We start from the raw sequence: 18,431 nt of genomic DNA, 5'->3' as shown, positions 1-18,431 counted from the left end.
CCCAATGTGTGATTATTCCTCATTCTGTCCTTTCTCTGGCTTTATTCATATAGCACCTGCTAAGACTTACTGTGTTTTGTGCGTTTTTCCCCCCACCTGTTACAAGCTCATGTAAATCCTAGGCTAATTTAGAAATCCTTTATCTAGGATTTTGCTTGTTCAAAACAATTTAATAATCTGTGCAGAGATGTATTTTAAAAGTTTTTAGATTGTATTTCATATCTTCATAATGTAGTGAGCACAAATGGCTATACAATCAGCTATATCTGTTTAAGCTTGCTAAATCATAAAGAGCCATGTTACAAAACAAGGCAGAACTGTTCCAGGCAACACTCTAAATTTATGGGACAATGATGCCAGATGACAACAGAATTGCAAAGAAAGTGCTTAGTATATCAGAAATTAATACCTACTGAGTCCTTTTTTATGGTGATAATTATAAGTATTCGCTCTGTGTTTGAACATAATACACTCAGAACAGCAGTTTAATAAATGTACTAGAGATTATTGAAAAAAATGCAAGTTGCAGGTCATGTTTGGGTTTTCATTGGGCAAATAACTATCATTTTCTTCTCAATGAAAAATAAAATTGCAAAGTTACAGGAGGTTTTCAGATTCAATGCATACAAATGGGTAGTTTATATCTGTGCTCTGAGCAGCTCAGAGGTATACAGTCGAAAATAAGCAGGTCACGCCTCTTGCTCTGACAAGGCCAGTTTGGTTTGAGGACTCGCTGGATGAGGCTGACTGCAAGGTGCACTCACAGAGTCTTGGAGGTCAATGGTATAAATGTTTGTGGAAAGATGCTGTTGCTGTAAAAATCTGAGGAAATGTATTCCTGGCAGGCAGGTAGGTAGGCTTTCAAAAGTAGAATTTGGGTCTTGATAAATGTTGATATATTAAAAAATCATTAACATTGATTTCTTCTGCATTCCACTTCTTGAGTGTTTTTATTCTACATTTTTTTCCATCTTCTCTCCAAGGATTGGTGGGGTTGGAAATGTACTTTTTATTATGAGACAAAATGTCTTTTATAACTCCAGGAGCTGTTACTTTAGTATTGGACCACTGACCAAATGTTGTCAGAGATGGCAATGCTACTGAATCTCATTTAGTCATTGATGGCTACCTTAGCATAAATACTCACCAATGTACGAAGGAGAGAAATGGTCATCCCTCAGCAAAAGGAGAGAGGGAGCCTGCAACCTCTCTCTATGCTTGCCTGACTATGAATTTTTCCCAAAGAGCAATCAAACCTTTACATTTTACACTTCAAATAAAAATTTCACTACCTCTACCTTATAATCCATTTATTTTATTCATATTATGTACCTGTTTTATTTCAAGTAGCAAATCAGATATAAACTTTTATTTTTAATAATGAATCACACTTCTGGGCACACTTAACCAGAATTCATGTATGGTCTATCCAGTATTCTCTGTGCAACTCTTTATATACAATAAAAAATATACAGTTTAATCAGTTGTAACCTTAGTTATATAACAGAATGGCTGTTGATCCTATATTTGATGAAATCATCCTTTTTTATTCATTTCAGATATCACAGTCTCATGCAAAATGCAAAAGCCATATAGTTTATTTCAGCTGAAATCATAAAATTGAATTATTTGTTTCTAGACATACTCTTTGCTAATTTGTGACACAGTAAATTTGAGTCAGTTTTTTGTCTTTTACCACAGCTTGTCGTACACATTCATATACAATCCCAGACAAACAGCTATTGGAACTGAAGACGCATTCAGCGGAATTGGTGGTGGTGTATAGCGTAGCTTGACTAATTAGGCCAGCATTTACTGTGGTTAACGTGCAATTTATTCAAAGTGCAAGGTAGGTCTAAAGAGGGTTAGTGACTGTGTTTGTGTTGACTATGAATTTCCCTCCTCATTTTTTCTATTTTTTCTATTTTTTCATTTTTTCATTTTTTCTATTATTCTACTATGAATTTCCCTCCTCATCCCCTTCTGATTTGGAAATTTCTCTTGTCTGTGTTACTCAGGAGATAGTGTTAATGCAATGTAAGATGTTAATGAGACTTCAGTCCATTTAGCTTTGAGGTATGACATTTTTTTCCCCTCGCCTCCTCTTAATGATCTGATAGTATGTTGCTACAGGAAAGAGAGAGAGATGTTATCTCTTAACTAAAGGTCAGGGGCCCTAGGCTGCATGGGCTGATGTGGTGATCAGACCCAAAGAGAAAAGGGAAGGGTGATGCTTCCTCAGTGTCAAGAGTGGCCTCACAAAAGTCATGTATCTGAAATAACAGCAGTCTGAAGCCTCATGTTGCTAACCTCCTGTTCAGTGGTGCTCGAGAAAAAAAAGCCAAGATCCTTCAATATTTAATGATGGCTGAACAAACTTGGAATGAGCTGAGGAAGATGAAAAGTCACAGAAGTTAATGCTCCCCAAATACAGCAAAGCTCAGTAGTCCATAAAAGCAATTAAAATGCTTTTACCATCTGTTAAGTAATTACCTATTGTCATTAGTTATTAAAAGTAGAAGATGATGTAAAGGGCACAAACACAATATAAAAAGAACAGTTAGATTCTTGTGGGTTTCTTGAATGAGGTCATAAAAACCTGGTTATTGGTATTGAAATAAAAATGACAAATGTACACAGGGGGTTTTGTAGCTGTTCCACTTAAAAAAGAAAACTGTTACATTTTTCTTAACACTAAAAAATTTAGCTTAATTCTTGCAGTGGTTACTAGTATGATTTGAAGTTTATTTTAATATCTGTCTCCAAAAAATCAACCAAAGATCAAGAAGATTTAAGGTTTACAAATTTAGTGAATTATAGCTCAGCTAAAATCAATTACAGAAAACACAATTTGAGGACCACACTTTGGAACAGATTAAAAGCAAGTAACCAAAAAGCCCCTAAGCTATGTGTGCTTTTAAGCTGCATGACTGTGCACACAAACATATGCGTAAATACTGCCATATTTAGTAGTATAGTTTTCTAGGGCTTTTTCTTCATCTTAGTAAAGATAGATTCCTCAAAATGTATTTCTTTCAACGTAGTATGTGCACATCTTTATTTATATGTTTTTGATGGAATTTAAGTTTATAGCTCTAAGGTTGCATGAGGATCCTTGTGTATGTTTTATATTTTTAAATTTCATTCAGAGAATGGACAATGATCAAAGTAGATAGATTTCACTGCAAGTCCATAGTACACATTAGAGTTATATAAAGAAGAAAGAGCCTGTTCTCAACAATTTTTAAGATGTGCTTTCAGTTGTGTTTCATTAATTGATTTTGGGGAAAAAAAATCCTAAAAATGATGTGGTTTTCCTGTAAGAGATTATCATTCAGTATCAGTCAAGAAAACTCAGTAGTGTGCAGGTTATTTTAAATGTATTTAAATGTGAAATTTGATAATTGTGACTATTTCTTCTCAGGTTTCTCACTGAAAAAAAAAACAAACACAAAAACCACCACCTTGCAGACACATTATTGAGCCTCCCATAAAACTAAAATTGGTTGGAATTAGCAATGTTCTGCTGGGGGCAGCTTTGAGAGCCAACTTTACTCATGCTACAACAGAGTGAATGCCAGTGAAATACCATCCTTAGCAAAATTGCTTGGCTGTTTGCACAAAATCAAGAAGGTCCATAAGTACATAAGTAGAAAAGGATGAGCCACAGCCGCGTTGAGATGCACAGACAGGCAACCTGTCCAGAACGTGTAGTTCAGGACAACAGCATGAGAAATTCCTGATATCAAAAGCGAATAATGCCCAAGAGGGTAGCCTACCCTGGCCATGTAGTTGCGCGAACACACACACACACACAAAAAATGCTGTTGAACTTTCTTGAAATCAGAGAGAAAGCAGTTTCCATGCTGTCCAGGCTAACTGTTTTATAGCTGCAACAACAATATAATGGTGTGAGAAATGGCCAAGTCTTTATAAATAATAAACACAGGGGGATAGAAAATTGCAATGGGAGGGTTAGCAAGATAATCATACAGTAAATAACAACAACAAGATATTAGGAGAGCAAAACTAGGGCCAAAGAGGTTAGATTGTGTAACTGGGATGTAGCAAGGGGTTTAATGAGGATGAAAATGAGAGGGGGGAAAAAGACAATAAAAGGAAATAAAAAAATTATGATTGGTGCTGCTACAGGACTCCTTTCAAGCAGCTCCGTGCCTGATCAGTGCTGTTCTTTCCATCATTATCAGATCAGACCTTGCTTCCGCACCCAGGAGGGAGATGATGTGTTTTCCCTAGCTGAGGGAGGATCCCCAGGAGATCATACCAGCACTGACCATGGATAGGAACAACTCAGGGACAGCTCAGCATCATCTGCCGTTCCCTTTGCATCAAGCTGGTGGATACCGTGGCTGCAGATATAAACGTCGGTGATGTCTGTATTCAAGACAGGTTGTCTGTGTACCTGTCTGTACATATTGCCTTCTTTCTTTCCTGAGGTCTCTTCCAAAATCTAGTGAAGAGTATTTAAGTATTTTGCTGCTTTAAGTACTTTTTCCCTGGGCAGAGTGGTACCACTTTTTAAATATATATATGTATATATATATGTGTATATATATATATATATAATGTGTGCTATTTATAAAATATACCACATATTTAAAACAAACAAATAAAACCCCACTATTTTTATTTTGGTTTGGCAGCTGCAAGTCTAAAAATTAGGTAGAGAACAGAGACATGAGGTTTGTGTTGGCAAAATCCTACTGAGGTACCCTCTCCCATTATTTTTTCCATCTGTTTTGTTTCTTAGAGATTATTGCAGCAGCTTAAGAGTTTGATTTATTTGTGCCAAGGCATAGGCAGAGAATTTGAGAAGAGTCAGAACTGCATAAAACCACAATCTTAACTGCTGAACTATTCTACATGTGAAAATACTTTCTGAATTTTGTTCAAAATATTCCACCTGATTTGCTGAATGAGGAAGAGGAGAGAACTGAGGATTTTTCTGTCAATTCTCCCCCAGTATTACTGTAGGGAATATTTAAATACACCATTTGCAGTCAGTGCATAATAGCATAGAGAGGTTTTTTTTTGTGTGTGAACAATGATTCGTGAAAAATTACATTTGCCTTTTTATTAGAGTAAAAACAGAGTATCAAATATGTACTGAATTAAATTTTTATATATACCTTTCATGTTATTTTCTATTTTTAATTAAAATCTGTTTGTGGCTACCTCGTCTTTGTGGCTTCAACCCTCAACAGCAATTTTGGTAGATTTGTTAAGGGCAATGTGTTTGGATGATCCAATGGTAAAGAAACCTAGAAGAAAGACAATATTTGCAAAAGTGTGAGCACTTGAACCAAACTTTTCAGTCTGTGTTCAGACACGTAACAAAAAGCTGGACTGTGAAGTCACTGAGTACCCAAAGACTTGCTTTATGCAAGCAACTTCCTTCTGCAGAATATCTATGTCCATGTGGACAGCTTAATCTGCTCTCAGCCTCCCTGTGTACATGAAACATGTCTCCAATCCATAAATAATATTTTCTCACTGGCAAAGAGCCTCAGTCCTAGAGGTTGATTTATGGACCTTTGGGAGGAGTGAGCCAGACCTTCAGGCCAAAGACTCAGCACTCCTTATTTTAATATCCAGGAGGATGTACAAGTGGTGAAGCTGCAACCCTGACCTTCTTGCCTTTGGGGGCCTCTCCTTCCTGGGAGGAGGAGGAGGACCTATTCTGTCAACTCCCAGCTGCTCACCCTGAAAACCACCCTAATTACCTCCAAAACCTTTCCAGTGGACTGTCAGCACTTCTCTTTCTGTATTTTGATTGAGCACTCCTGACAACTATTTTCTCAGAATCCACCTATTGAGAATGAAGCTTAAAAATGTAAAATTTATTTGCTTGCAAAATCTGTTCTCTACGGGCATACACACCATATCTCTGAAGACACACAGTTCACTGTTCTTTCTAACCATCCTGACCTGTAAATCTTTTGAGGAACCTGAGAACTGGAAGCTCATTGTCCTCATAAATCTTCCAGAGCACCTGTGGAGGCACACTGAGCTCTCCAATATGTCTGTGTTGTGAATGATCTTTATCAATGCAAATAAATTTTTCTCAGGACTGGTAACTTGAAGTATTTAATAAAGTTGAGAAGGTGGTGTTGTGGGGATCTTTCTTCCTGACTTCTCAGCAGAGACAGGTCTGAATAGCAGGTATTGATGTAGGTATACTGTAATATACTATATATCAGTAGGTGTAATTGTTGTGTTAGTACTGGAATATTATCTACTAGTAGATAGGTTTACTAGGGCGTAAGCTGTTGATGTGGCTGCAAATTTAGCTTGCCTGAAAATGGAAAGGGAGCTCAAGAACTGCGTCACAGCCGTGTAGACGTGACCACATGGTCTGCGTACAGGTAAGAGAGATGGTAGGGGTTTCTTCTCAATAAATGAAAATACATATATATAAGGTAGCCTGATCAGGAAGCTATATACATCAAAAATCATGTTTTCAAAATAGTAAGGATGGACACTTGAGGGTTTGATTTTTTTTCTTCCTTTAAATGATAGCAAATCAGTTGAAAAATGTAGATTTTGGCTGAGGCCTTACAACCAGTTGTAAAGTCTAATTCTGTGTTTCCTTTTACATCAGCAAGCACTTTAGGATTTCATACAAGTGTCAGTATGAGGATTCAGAACAAGCACCCAGGGAAGACTTTTAATTTTGGTGAGCAGCTCACTCCTATTTACAAAGAGAGCAAGTCACTCCTATCCTGGCTGAATATCCAAGATGCCAGGACTGCCTATAATCCTGTGAAGATATCACCTGTACATTTAAAGTCCCTTTGTTCTGAAAAGCATGCAAAAAAAAAAAATCCTTTTTCTTTTTTCTTTAGAAAAATGTAAAAGGGTTACCTGAGCAATGATTCAGGAGAAGACTCTAATGAGGGCATCTCAATGGCATTTGTAAGTTACTAAATTACTGCTGGATGAGTGAATATGCGAGTTGGTACGAGCACTGATTCCCTTGATACATTCTTAGTAAATTTTAAGTTATCTTCAAAGCTGTGAGAAAAAGTGCGACAGTTAAAAAGTAAATATAAAAATAAAGTCTTTGAACAGTCTGAACTCTAAATAATTAATTAAAACTGAAAAATGTAAGAATTGAAGCTGAAATAATCGTTGGTGCTAATATTTAAAAATTCTGAAATGCCTGCATGTGCACATGCATCATTTTTTTTTTTTTTCAAGATACCAGATTTCACCTGACAGAGAATTTTCACCCCCTAAACTTGTATTTTTGGAAACGCTTAGCATCTAATCGGTTAGTGACAGCAGTTAACAATGATAAGCCTGATGCGTAGAAGTAGAATAAACGTGAGCACTCCTACCATGGCTGTGGCAGCATGGATGCCAGCTGGCAGGTTGGTGCTGGAAGGTGACGGGATCTACAGTGCATGGGGAGGGACTCAGCCCCAATGAGGTATGGAGGAGGCTGCTGGCTGGAGCCAGTGCCCAGTGGATGCTCAGTAGCCTCCTGGTTTACCTGCTCTGATATGCTCCTGATTGCCCCACAGGTGCCTTTATTCATTAAATTCAACCCCTACCAAGAATTTGGATGGGATAGTGGGAACACACAGAAGCCCAAACTGTCAGTGATATCCTGCATTTTAAGCTAGAGGCACAACAGCCAATTTCTTCATAAATATTGCTATCAGCCTTCTGTTGTAACAGAGCTTTGAACTTTTGTGTTCTCTGGAAGTGCTTTTATTGTTGTTATTGTCATTTTAAAATATTGCATGACTTGAAAGAAAGCCCTGGGTTAATGTGATGATGGAGCCAAGAGTTACATGTACTAGGGATTTGTGGAGGACTGTGAGTGAGCAGTGATGCTGTTTGACAGCAGGAAGTTCAATGCAGTCTGTATCCACCAGAAACAACTAAAAACAACAGCTGCCCCACGCAGACTCAAGGGCCATTGCCAGTGCAGTATGAGAGCCAAGAGGTGCACAGGGCACAGCTCTGAAGGATGAGCTTGAGGAATTACACTGCTTAAAATGGAAGGGAGAGGTGGGGAAGCAGGAGGTGAAGTTTCTGAGCATCACAATTCTTCTGTGATTTGTCCAAGGTGAGCTCATTAGTGAGGAAAAATATTCACTATTTTGTTGTTGTAGTTGTTTGCTTGTTTGTTCTCTACTGCTGGGTGGCTTTTCTGTCAAGTCAGTGAGTTGAATCAGCCTCCAGCAGGGTTGGAGAGGAGGTGCCCCAAAGGAGGGGACATCTAGGGACCAGGGCTCATGTGATGTCACACTGTGCCTAGTGGTGAAGGGGCTGCACTGGTAGCCTTGGAGCTGAAGAGACCTCAGAGCCCTGCTGTGGCTGCCAGTGGCTTCACCACCGTTGCATGTGAGGGCTGTTGGGTGGAAATTGCCTGATGGTTGGTATCAGCAGCATGAACCAACATGGAAATGGTCATCAAAATGTTTGTGTGCAAGGTAGACCCTGCTGGCATCCACAGCTCCTACCCTGAACAAGCTTGCTTGTACACATCCCAACCATTATCACAGAGAGGGCCAGTGGAGACACGGATGTACAGTATTTATCATCATGTCAGTGACTGCTCTGATATCCGAGTGTTCCTGTGCTTGTTAATCTATGCTCTCCAGCTTGTTGATTTAAATACCTTTTTGTGACATTTGGGGAATAATGGAGCATGCTGACCCAGAAGGAACCTCTGAAATGCTGTCTGATATGATATGCATAAATCAGAGCCTATTCATTCTTCCGCACGATCCCTTGCTTGTGTTGACATGGCTTCTGTAGCAAAAAAATAGAGATACGTAGAGAAAGCTGCTCAAGGAGAAGACTCATTGTACGTGTTACGACATCTGTTTCAGTCAGAAGAGGGATTAGTCCTGGCAGTGGTTCCCTAGTATTTGTTAAAGCTGATGATAGGCAATGACAATGGCAGCTGCTTCTTTTGATAGCACTGCTGAGGAAATGTTGCCTGCAGTAGCAAAGCACTTCACGGGGAGGGGGGCCTGCTTGTGCTGCTCTCAGAGAGACCGTGACACCTACAGCCTTTACATTTCTGCAGGGCAGGCCATTGAAAAGTGAGGTAAGAAGGTGTTATGCTTACGAATGGTGCCACAGAACCTTTTAGTACCTGTAGGCTTGATCATAGCTGTGAGTTAGAGATTATGAACTATGGGTCCCTAAATCCCTGAAGGAACGTGCTTGAGATTAGGGGCTCAGGCCACAGTAAAAGGATTTAGTCTGTCCAAAGCCAACACCTGGTACTTCCACCTTAGTGGGATCAACAGCCTGATGTTCAAAGATATATAGTATCTAGGCCCTATATATAACATAGAGGAATGCTCAGGGCCTTAAGAAGCCCCTTAAGAATTTGGGCAAGGAGAGAAGAAAAATAGTGCACAGACAGGACTCTTCTCTCCAGACTTTTTCTGTTGTACTTGTCTAAGCCCTTTTCCTTATACATTTTTGTTTTCTTTCTTTTTTTCAGACTCTGCAGAGAAAGGGTGAAGTTTTCCCCCTGCTTCACTGAATAGCTTTAATACTGGTGTGTAGCTTAGCTAAGGAAAAAGAGAGTTCCTGTCACTCAAAATAGTACTCTACTCATTGAGCTACTTGACAAAAAAAGTATATCCTAGTCTCTCCTTTTCAATACGCTGTATTTTACATAGAAATACTAAACATGAGTGAGAGAGAATGAAAAAATTTGATTTCTCAAGGCTCATGATGAATGGTATTGGTGATGGGAAATGCTGGTTAACTATATAGAGACTGCTGATTCCCTCCCTCCCTCCCTCCCTCCCTCCCTTCCTTCCTTCCTTCCTTCCTTCCTATTCAGCAAGTTACTAAAAGAACCTATAGATTAAATATTGAACTAAATGTTTCCTAAGTAAGTGTGGCAGCTAATAGAGCAGAGAGTTGTGCTAGTTTTTTCTCATATGCTGTCTCTCCACTTTTGCTGTTCAGGGAAAACTCTTGATACATCTTTGACTCTCCTGCTTGGCAAACACTCCAGCTCCTGAGCAATGGGAAGAACGATGGAAAGGCACTTCTGTCTTCAAATCAAGCCGGGAACTCTTCGGAGGTTGCATAGATCTGCTCTAGAAGTGAGTAAAGTTATTTTGTTCTCTCTGCAGATGGGATTCCCAGAGAACAGGCAGCCCTTAGTACAGTGCTCACTACTTAAAGCTGAAGAGAAACAGAATTAGTGGTTTGAAGAGGCAACTATGCAACCACAGAGAAGGCTATAAAATAAATTCACAAAAATTGTGAGCCTATGTGCAGGGAGTTGTAATGCTTCAATGCAGAATTAGGGTCCATATTTTTTTTTAAGTGTTTTCTGTGAAAAAAACTATTGAGAAGCAAAATATTAAGAAGGATGTTAGGGCTGAACCACTGTAGTGATTTTTCTCCATGACTTTATTATAGTAACCATATCCTCAGTAACCGTAGAATGTAAAGAGTCCAAGTGGTGCTGAACCAGCAGGAGAACAGCTGAAATGCCTCAGACACAGGCTCTGTTGCTTCAGCTATTGCCAAGGGGAGATATTTGGCTTGTCAGAGAAGTTTGTATATAAATCGAGTGAGGTTATTTGTGTTTCAGTGTTACTTAAAAGTTAAACAGCCCTTTTAAAAGGAGATTTAAGTAAAATCAACACATGCATTCCACCCTCCTCCCAATGGGGAAGCAATTAGAAAAGCAAGGGAAGCATTCCCAAACAGCATTGCTTAACAGACAGTTTTGAAGAGCTTTTTTTTTTTTTTTTTCCTAAAAATAATAGTGACTTGATGTCTTTTTTTGTCTTTATATCTCACTCCCTAGTGGTTTAAGCATAGACAACCATGTATGAATCTTCTATTTTGTCACATTTTCTGAGAGTGTTGCTACTGTTATTTTTTTCCTGTTCTGTAATAGGAAAAAGATACAGAAGATAATGTGTTTGCCTATTTATACCTCACATATTCCCAGGAGCTCAATAAGAAACAAAAGCTTCCAGAAATACAACTTCACATTTTTAAGCATTTCTCAACTGGATCTTTCCTAGATAATTTTCTGAACATTTGTAGGCAGTCCAATCTGGTCACTGAAGGTGAAGGCTGACAGTTTTACAGTCAGAAATTATGGATTTTGTTCGTACAATCAGATGATGTTCAAAGCTTATACAGAAGTGAAGGGATGGAATTCTGTGCCTCATGGTATGAAGGAAGGTGGAAGAACAGATCTTAGTGGTTTGCTATGCTATTAAATTTTGGTTTTGAGGATCTGTCAGTCAGACTTTAGAATATCATGTCAGGTTCCCAGAAGATGAGAAATATATAAGTAGTAGTCCTTTGTGCTTTTATTTTTATTTCTATTTTTTAAATATGTATTTTACCATCACATGAGTCATCTGTGGCAGAGCAGGTTTCCTCTCCTATGCCCTACATAGCTTCCAACCCCTTGTACATGTGAAATTGGGGTTTTATAGAAAACTTCCTTCCACCTGGCAGGAATTTCAGAGCAGGACCATTCCAGCACTGAATGAGATGGATAATATTGCAAAAATTTTAGTCACGTATCACGCCCTGTCCTTGAAACACTCTTTGTTTCTAATTTTGTTTCTTTGTTCCCCTGGCCCTTGTTACTCTCAGTCCAGGTTTCCAAACTTTAAATTCCTTATCTTTGTCCCAACCTATTTACCCAACAAGTCTAGCCTGACTGCCCTGATCCCCTGTCCTGCTCAGTTCTCCTTTCTATGTGAGTTCTTACTGCTTGCCACCTCTAAGATATCGTCTGGAAAATCACTTTGTAAGTTGAATGAGTCAAACCTGAAATTTCAGTTGAGATTTTAAGTTGAATTCTTACTTAATGTTCTCATATGCAGTAGAATTATCATGTGACTGAACTTATCACCAAACTGTTTACTGTGGACATTGCACTAGCTATGTCACTTCTCCATCACCCTTTCTCTCTGGTTCCCAAGGGAAACATGATCATATAATGCCCCCTTTTCTCATCAGTTAACCAAGTTCAGTGGACACTTCTGCAATACTCACTATGAAATGTGTGCTTTTGACATTTGTGCCTTGATTCTTGAAGAGACTATCAACAGACTGGATTTCAACAAAGTGTACCTCAGCAAGTACCTTTAGCTGTCACTGTTAGTAAAATATTCTAACTTGGATAATTTCATTTCAGCCCCTTTGTAAAAACAGATCTCTTTTTCAGCCCTTTTCTCCCTTGGGATCACGATGATGTAAATGTGAACAATACTCTGTGCATTTATGCATGTGCATGTCTCAGAGCCTAGAGACAGAATTTCCCATAAACATCTCCTAGTTTCAAACAAAAACAGGTTTTCACATTAAAAGCTGCTTTTATGTTTGTGAGGAAGTGCTGTCTGAGCTGGATATGCTCAGGCAAGAGCACTTCATTAGGTAATTCTTCTCTCAACTGTGCACTTATGAAAGATTTCCGTTTGACCTCAGAGAAGGATGTACATATGTGAAGCCAATGAGCTCTTGCAGTCCCAGGAGTTATCCTTTTGGAAACTATTAGAAATTAGAGTAATAAACACAATATTTGTAAAGCTGCTTTTTGAGGTTAATAGCTAAAGGCCATTTGAAATCCCTGCTCCATTTTCCATTATATCACACTTAAAATAGAGTGGTGTGGTATATAGTCCCTATGGAGAGAGGTGCTAGCCATAAATCCATAACTTGAGCTGTCAGTTCAGGGGACTGAAAAGCACTGTTTGGATAGCCAGTACAGATGGGTCTGTAGTTATAACAGTGTAATGATAAACCAATAGCAAAGCAGCTGTTCCTCCTCCCTTCCACAACACCTACCCAACCTTTCTCAGGTTTTCCATGCTGCAAGCTGTATCATAAACACTACAGAGAGCAGAGATGTTGCAACAGCAATGATGGCCAGTGCTGCAGCTTGAGTTCGGCAAGAACTACTAGTTAGCTGTAAGTGTATGCAGTTGGGTGGGTTTGACTGGCTCAGTCAGCATGCTTTATTTGACTTCTTAAGAGAAGACTACAGCCAGTTTCATTTGCAAACAGCAGCTCAAATTGTCTATTCCTTTACAGCATTCACAAAAGCCCTGTATCGTCTGCAGATATTATGACTTTATTTGCAGGCTGGCACTTGGAAGTTGTATTTCAGTTATTGTTTCCTAGCTTCATGTCATCAGTTTTAAGATTTCATTCTGCCTGGAATAGAAATGTTATTTTATCTAATGGGATCTATATTTTAGACGTAAATAACAGAAACTAAAGAGATCCTGGATGTCACTTTCATTTTTTTTATATATATATTTTTTATTTTTCCAGACAATTCAGTGCACCAGAGACACTGGTAATTCTGTGAGCTTCCTTCTCACCCTGGTGTTTATGCTAGACAGCCTAGGCTAATGGTTTATAGCAAACAGTAATCGGTTTCTAGATTGAAGGCGAAAAAATGCAGATAGTATAAGTGTAAAGAAGATTGTTTTTCTAGCGTCATTGCAAATAGTGTAACTGCTGGACAGTGGCCAATCAGTAACATATTGGGAGTTTTTATCTTTATATGCTGATGGCATCTTAGACCAATTTAAAATGCCAATAATTGGGCTTTTGTCTATTTAAAACATGGCTGAAGACTAATGAACAACCAACCCCACAGACCTTTTAAAACTGCAGGTATCTTCAGCCTGTTGAAAAATAAATCCACAGTTTTAATATCCAGAGTGATTTTCTTCACGCTTAAAAAAAAATTGTAAAAACATAAAATCCAACCCCATATTCCTCATCTTAATATGTGTGAGTTATTCTTGAACATGCAAGATTATGCTCTTTATTCCTAGTCCATATCTGACAACCTCTTTTGTGATAGGCCTGGTGATATTATTCTTGCTGCTATTTTGACCTGCTGTTATTCAGGAGTAGTCTGGCTACAGCAGCCCAGCCCATTTTACATTAAGAAAGACTGTGATTTTTAAAGATGAACTCTCTGAGTTCTTTTTAAACCCTCTGTCTTGAAAACTCTAGGTTGTGCTTTTGCTATAATAGAACAAATGTTGCTGATGTGTTGGTTTTGTGTTTGTTTTTTTTTTTTTAATACAATGTTTTCCAAATAAATAACAAAATTCCGCATGGATACTAGAGCCTTCGAAGTACTGCTAAACATCCGGATTGTCTCTGTAGACTGCACCATGTAGTAAATAAAATATCTGGATCAGTGCTGTGTCTGTCTCCCAGATATATTCAAAACACCAGCTTTTCTTGGAGAACATTTGGTAAAAGTTTCCTTCATTGCTTTAAGCCAATTCCCATGTGGATATTACTTTCTCAGATAGATGTGAAAGTATTCAGATTAGAACAAAGTGAAGTTGTCAACATGTGAGCGTAGAACAAAGTATTGCATCATAATTGTATGTGTAGGATGAGGAAAATTTCAATAACGTCATAAATTTTAATTCTTTTTTTTTTCTTCCACATTCTTACCTTCAATAGAATATTGAAGTTCTGGTCCCTTCTCTGGACCAGAAGACCTTTTTTTTCCCTAACAAACAGTATTTATGCTACTGAATTCACTCAACAGTTCTCTGTTACCTAAGCAGACAAATGCCTGTCACATAAGTACAAAATACAGCCAACAAAACTAAGACCTTTATTGTTATTTCCAATTCAACAGCTTTACGTCAGTGCAATTTTATGTAGAAAAAGCATTGCACTAAGTAAAAAGTACCGTGCATGCAGTGTAAAGAATGGTCTGAACTAAGTAAACTCTTTTTGTGGATTCGTGAGTAGTTATTGTAGGGTCATAATGAACTATTTGTCAGTTAGTTCTCCATTATAAGAAAATGCATTCTGACATATAAATTGTACACTGAGAGTAGGTTAAATGCGTATATGGCTGCTTAATGGTTATAGTTTGCCTAAATTTCTATTTTTTAATGCTTATATGTTCTGGATTTTTAAATTGTTTGATTTTATTATTATTATTATATATTTTTTTTATATCAGTAATTTATTCAGGAAAAGTGACACATAAAAATAAGCCGAACTTTTCTGGAAACTTTGATGCCCCATTCCATGTTACCTAACCAGACTGCAACTCATATGGGGCCACCTCTAAAAAAAATTCTTTTTGCTAGGCAATGGCAGGCCCTACTTGGGATGCCTGTCACAGAAATTTTCTTAGCATTTACAAAAGTTCTTCTGTAACGTGTCCTGCTGTGTCTTTTGTTACAATTTGTGTCTTCAGCAGGTGGCTAATGATGGCCCACCCAATATTATTGTTAATGATGATTTTTTACCATATTAGATTAATTGCATGAAAAGACTCTTGTACTAAATTGCAGTTGATACTGACCCAGGCAACAAGTGCCAGTGATAACTTGTTTAATATGTAAAGAGAAGTTCACTTGACATTTTATAGAAAACATGTATTCTGTATTTTTATAGTTTATTGCTGTTTGTTTTCTAATTTATCTCTGGCAATGTGATCTTCCAAAGAAATGAAAGGGACTCACTGAATTACACATTCTCTGCAGTTGCATTGTCTTCTGATGCAATCCCACAGAATAATATGATCCATTGCTTTTATTTGTGTCAATTTTATTGCATTATATTATGTCATGAACATGGTTTGCGGTTGAAAAGGGAATTGCACTGCCACAGTATGACGGTGGGAAAATAATTAGGAGATAAATTATGAACATCCTTTATTATGGTCTAATAGCCATGCTAATAGTCTTGTTTTATATTTAAATGTAAAAGCTACTTTAAGGGGCAATACCTTCTGATATTTTATTTTATTTTATTATCTTATTTTATTTTATTTTATTTTAAATCAAGATGCTGTTATAACTGACATAACTTGTAAATTATATAAATTGGTTGTCTACCACAAGCCTAGGCTTTGAAACACAAATAGTAAGAGCCTTGACTGGGGAAGCATAAATCGCCATTGCTTTTAGTGTTGGCATAACCCTTTGTACCTGGTGAAACAATATAATATTTTTTGAATTTAAGAAGCTTTTCACTTTTGTTTGCAGTGGGGATATTACAGTTCATATAGATGACAGCAGTGGATTTTCACCCAAATATGCATATGTGAATAAAAGAGAGAGGGGGAAAAAAAGACGCTGTTAGAACATGTCACTGGTAAATATGGCCCAGGAGAAGGGACAGAACCAGTGTAACCCTACACTTCGAAAGGGCACTCTTCTGCCTGTCCTCCCAACCATCTGTTCATCCATCTGAGGAAGCCCAGGCGGTTTTATTTCTTTGTTTCCAGTGTGTTTGGAAAAAGAACTGAAGAGGGATGAATGGCTTTTGTATGAAATTTTCTTTTAAGAAAATAACTGCAAATTGCCGTCATTATTAATACTAGTAATCCAAATCTAATCAAGGAAAAGTAAGAACAAACATTCACTTTATATCCTGCAATCTATATTGGGGCTAAAAAACAAGAATTCTTTTTAATATGTGGTTGGCACTCGTTTTCATTTTCTTGATTTTCTTGTTTGTTTAGAGATTATGGAAAGAGGTAAGCTATCTTAGGAAAGAGGAAAACTCAGTTGTCATCCTGGATATGCAGAACAGAATGTGAAGTCCAGGCTGAAAAATGTCAGAGTAAGGGCTCCTGTGTCTGAGATGGGTGCCTCTACAAGAGGTACTATAGTCTGTTACTTTCTCAGGTTTATAATTGGGATTTCTCCAGTATGGTTGCAGCTTTATTCCTGACTGCTGATGATGCTGGATATTCAGTGTCATATTGGCCAGTACGTTCAACTTGCCACATTAATGTATGTCTTTGCTTAAATTGTTATGCCAGGTGATGGTAAAAGTAGGGGAAATTGAATACACTGTTGTGTAGTTATTCATTTTCCACAGCCAAAATATTTATGCTCAACCAGGTTATTTGCTTTCATTTAAACTGCAATTATATTTTATAGATCAGGAAAAAAAATGTTGGAAGTACAATTTCTGAACTTGGAACATGAATGAATACATAAATTGTGGTAATTTTGTTCATGCTGAATGGTATTTTACTTCACACTGTAAGATGCTACTTAATGCAAGCAACAGCATCATATTCTGGTCCAGTACTGATTGACATGATTTATTTGAAAGTCACATACAGAAAACCCACATATTAATCCTACTGCTACTGAACTAGTTAATTATGTTGTAATTGGCAATAAATTTACTCTGCTTTTTTTTTTCAGTGGAGTAGATACATATTTTAAATAGCAAATATCTTTAGCTCACGTTTTGTTATTTTTGTATCCAGTTTATTTTATATATCATTCCTATTGACTGCCCAAGATAGCCAGGAGAGATATTTAGCAAATTGCCCTTCCAACACTGTTTAATTTTTATTTTGCCACTTTTACTTTATAACCACTCAGACTGGTATCATAACGGACAACAAGCTGTAACTCTGGATAGCTGCATCAAAGACTCACTGTGCTAGATTCTGTCTTCATGACATTATTGGAACTAGTATATTCCAGAAATAATTGTGAGGAGTTAAAAATGCTATCCAAGAAGACACTGTGACATGCAGCTATCTAAAGAGACTGCTCTCTTCATTAATACAAAGAGTAATAGCATTTATTAAATTTGAGGAAAACTGGAAGCTGACAATCTATTTTTTAATACAAGTAATTATGTATATAATAATAATAGAATAGCTTTGACAAGCTCCTCAGATGTTTTAAACAGAATTGTTATATGCATATCTGACTCCGTTACTGTTAAGAGGCTAAGCTGATTTATTAGTACAGTATTGCCTTACACTTAGTTTATTCTTTGGACATGTTTCCAGAGGGTTTAGTTTCACAGTCTCTTAGGCATCGTATTTTGTTGACTAGCCATCATCTTAACTTGGCCAAGAGCTATCAGATGAGCTTTCTGCCCAAGCTCCACCAGCTACATCTGTTCTTGGTAATTGACAACACAGTAATCCTCCCCAAAAACTCCTTCTTGGGGCGTGTTATATGCTCACTTGCACTGCAAATTCATCATTTAGATAGTCAGTTCTGCAGATCAGTCACCTGCCTTGTACATTATTTCAGCAAAACTTCCAGTTCTGTGGAATAGAAGATGTGATTGGAGAGAAAGAAGGGATATTATGAATGACAGAAAGGAAAGACTATGAAAATCAGGGAGCGTTTAGCAGTACTGAGAAAAAGATTCATCTCAGATAGCTCAACCCATAGCATTTGCCTTGTTTTCCCCATGAAAGTCAAGGAGTTTGAATTTCAACTGGTTGTATTTTCTGTGTAATGTTTGTACTGTTGTACAGCTCGCTTCCTTAATGAGGGCATTAGATGAAACTGCAGAGATACAGTCACATTTTCAGTTTTCTACTACCATATTATTTAAATAGGGAAAAGAAGAGGATGTGGGTCACAGGTAACCATAGCTTCATTCTTACCATTTTATTAGTA

The 18,431-nt window shown here is 37.6% G+C and overlaps 1 long non-coding RNA gene across 1 annotated transcript; it reads left to right on the top strand.

Annotated features, from left to right (window-relative positions):
• The first annotated feature begins 1,705 nt into the window (after window positions 1–1,705).
• Window positions 1,706–17,139, top strand: LOC121069109. The gene is made up of 5 exons (XR_005819271.1): window positions 1,706–1,849; window positions 4,233–4,384; window positions 6,867–6,936; window positions 9,494–9,550; window positions 9,970–17,139. It is a non-coding gene; the product is annotated as an uncharacterized LOC121069109 (long non-coding RNA).
• The last annotated feature ends 1,292 nt before the right edge of the window (window positions 17,140–18,431 follow it).

The sequence above is a fragment of the Cygnus olor genome, chromosome 4 (genome assembly GCF_009769625.2).
Source record: "Cygnus olor isolate bCygOlo1 chromosome 4, bCygOlo1.pri.v2, whole genome shotgun sequence".
Taxonomy (NCBI): domain Eukaryota; kingdom Metazoa; phylum Chordata; class Aves; order Anseriformes; family Anatidae; genus Cygnus; species Cygnus olor.
Note: the sequence above shows the minus strand (reverse complement) of the source record. Positions and strands in the feature narration are given on the sequence as shown.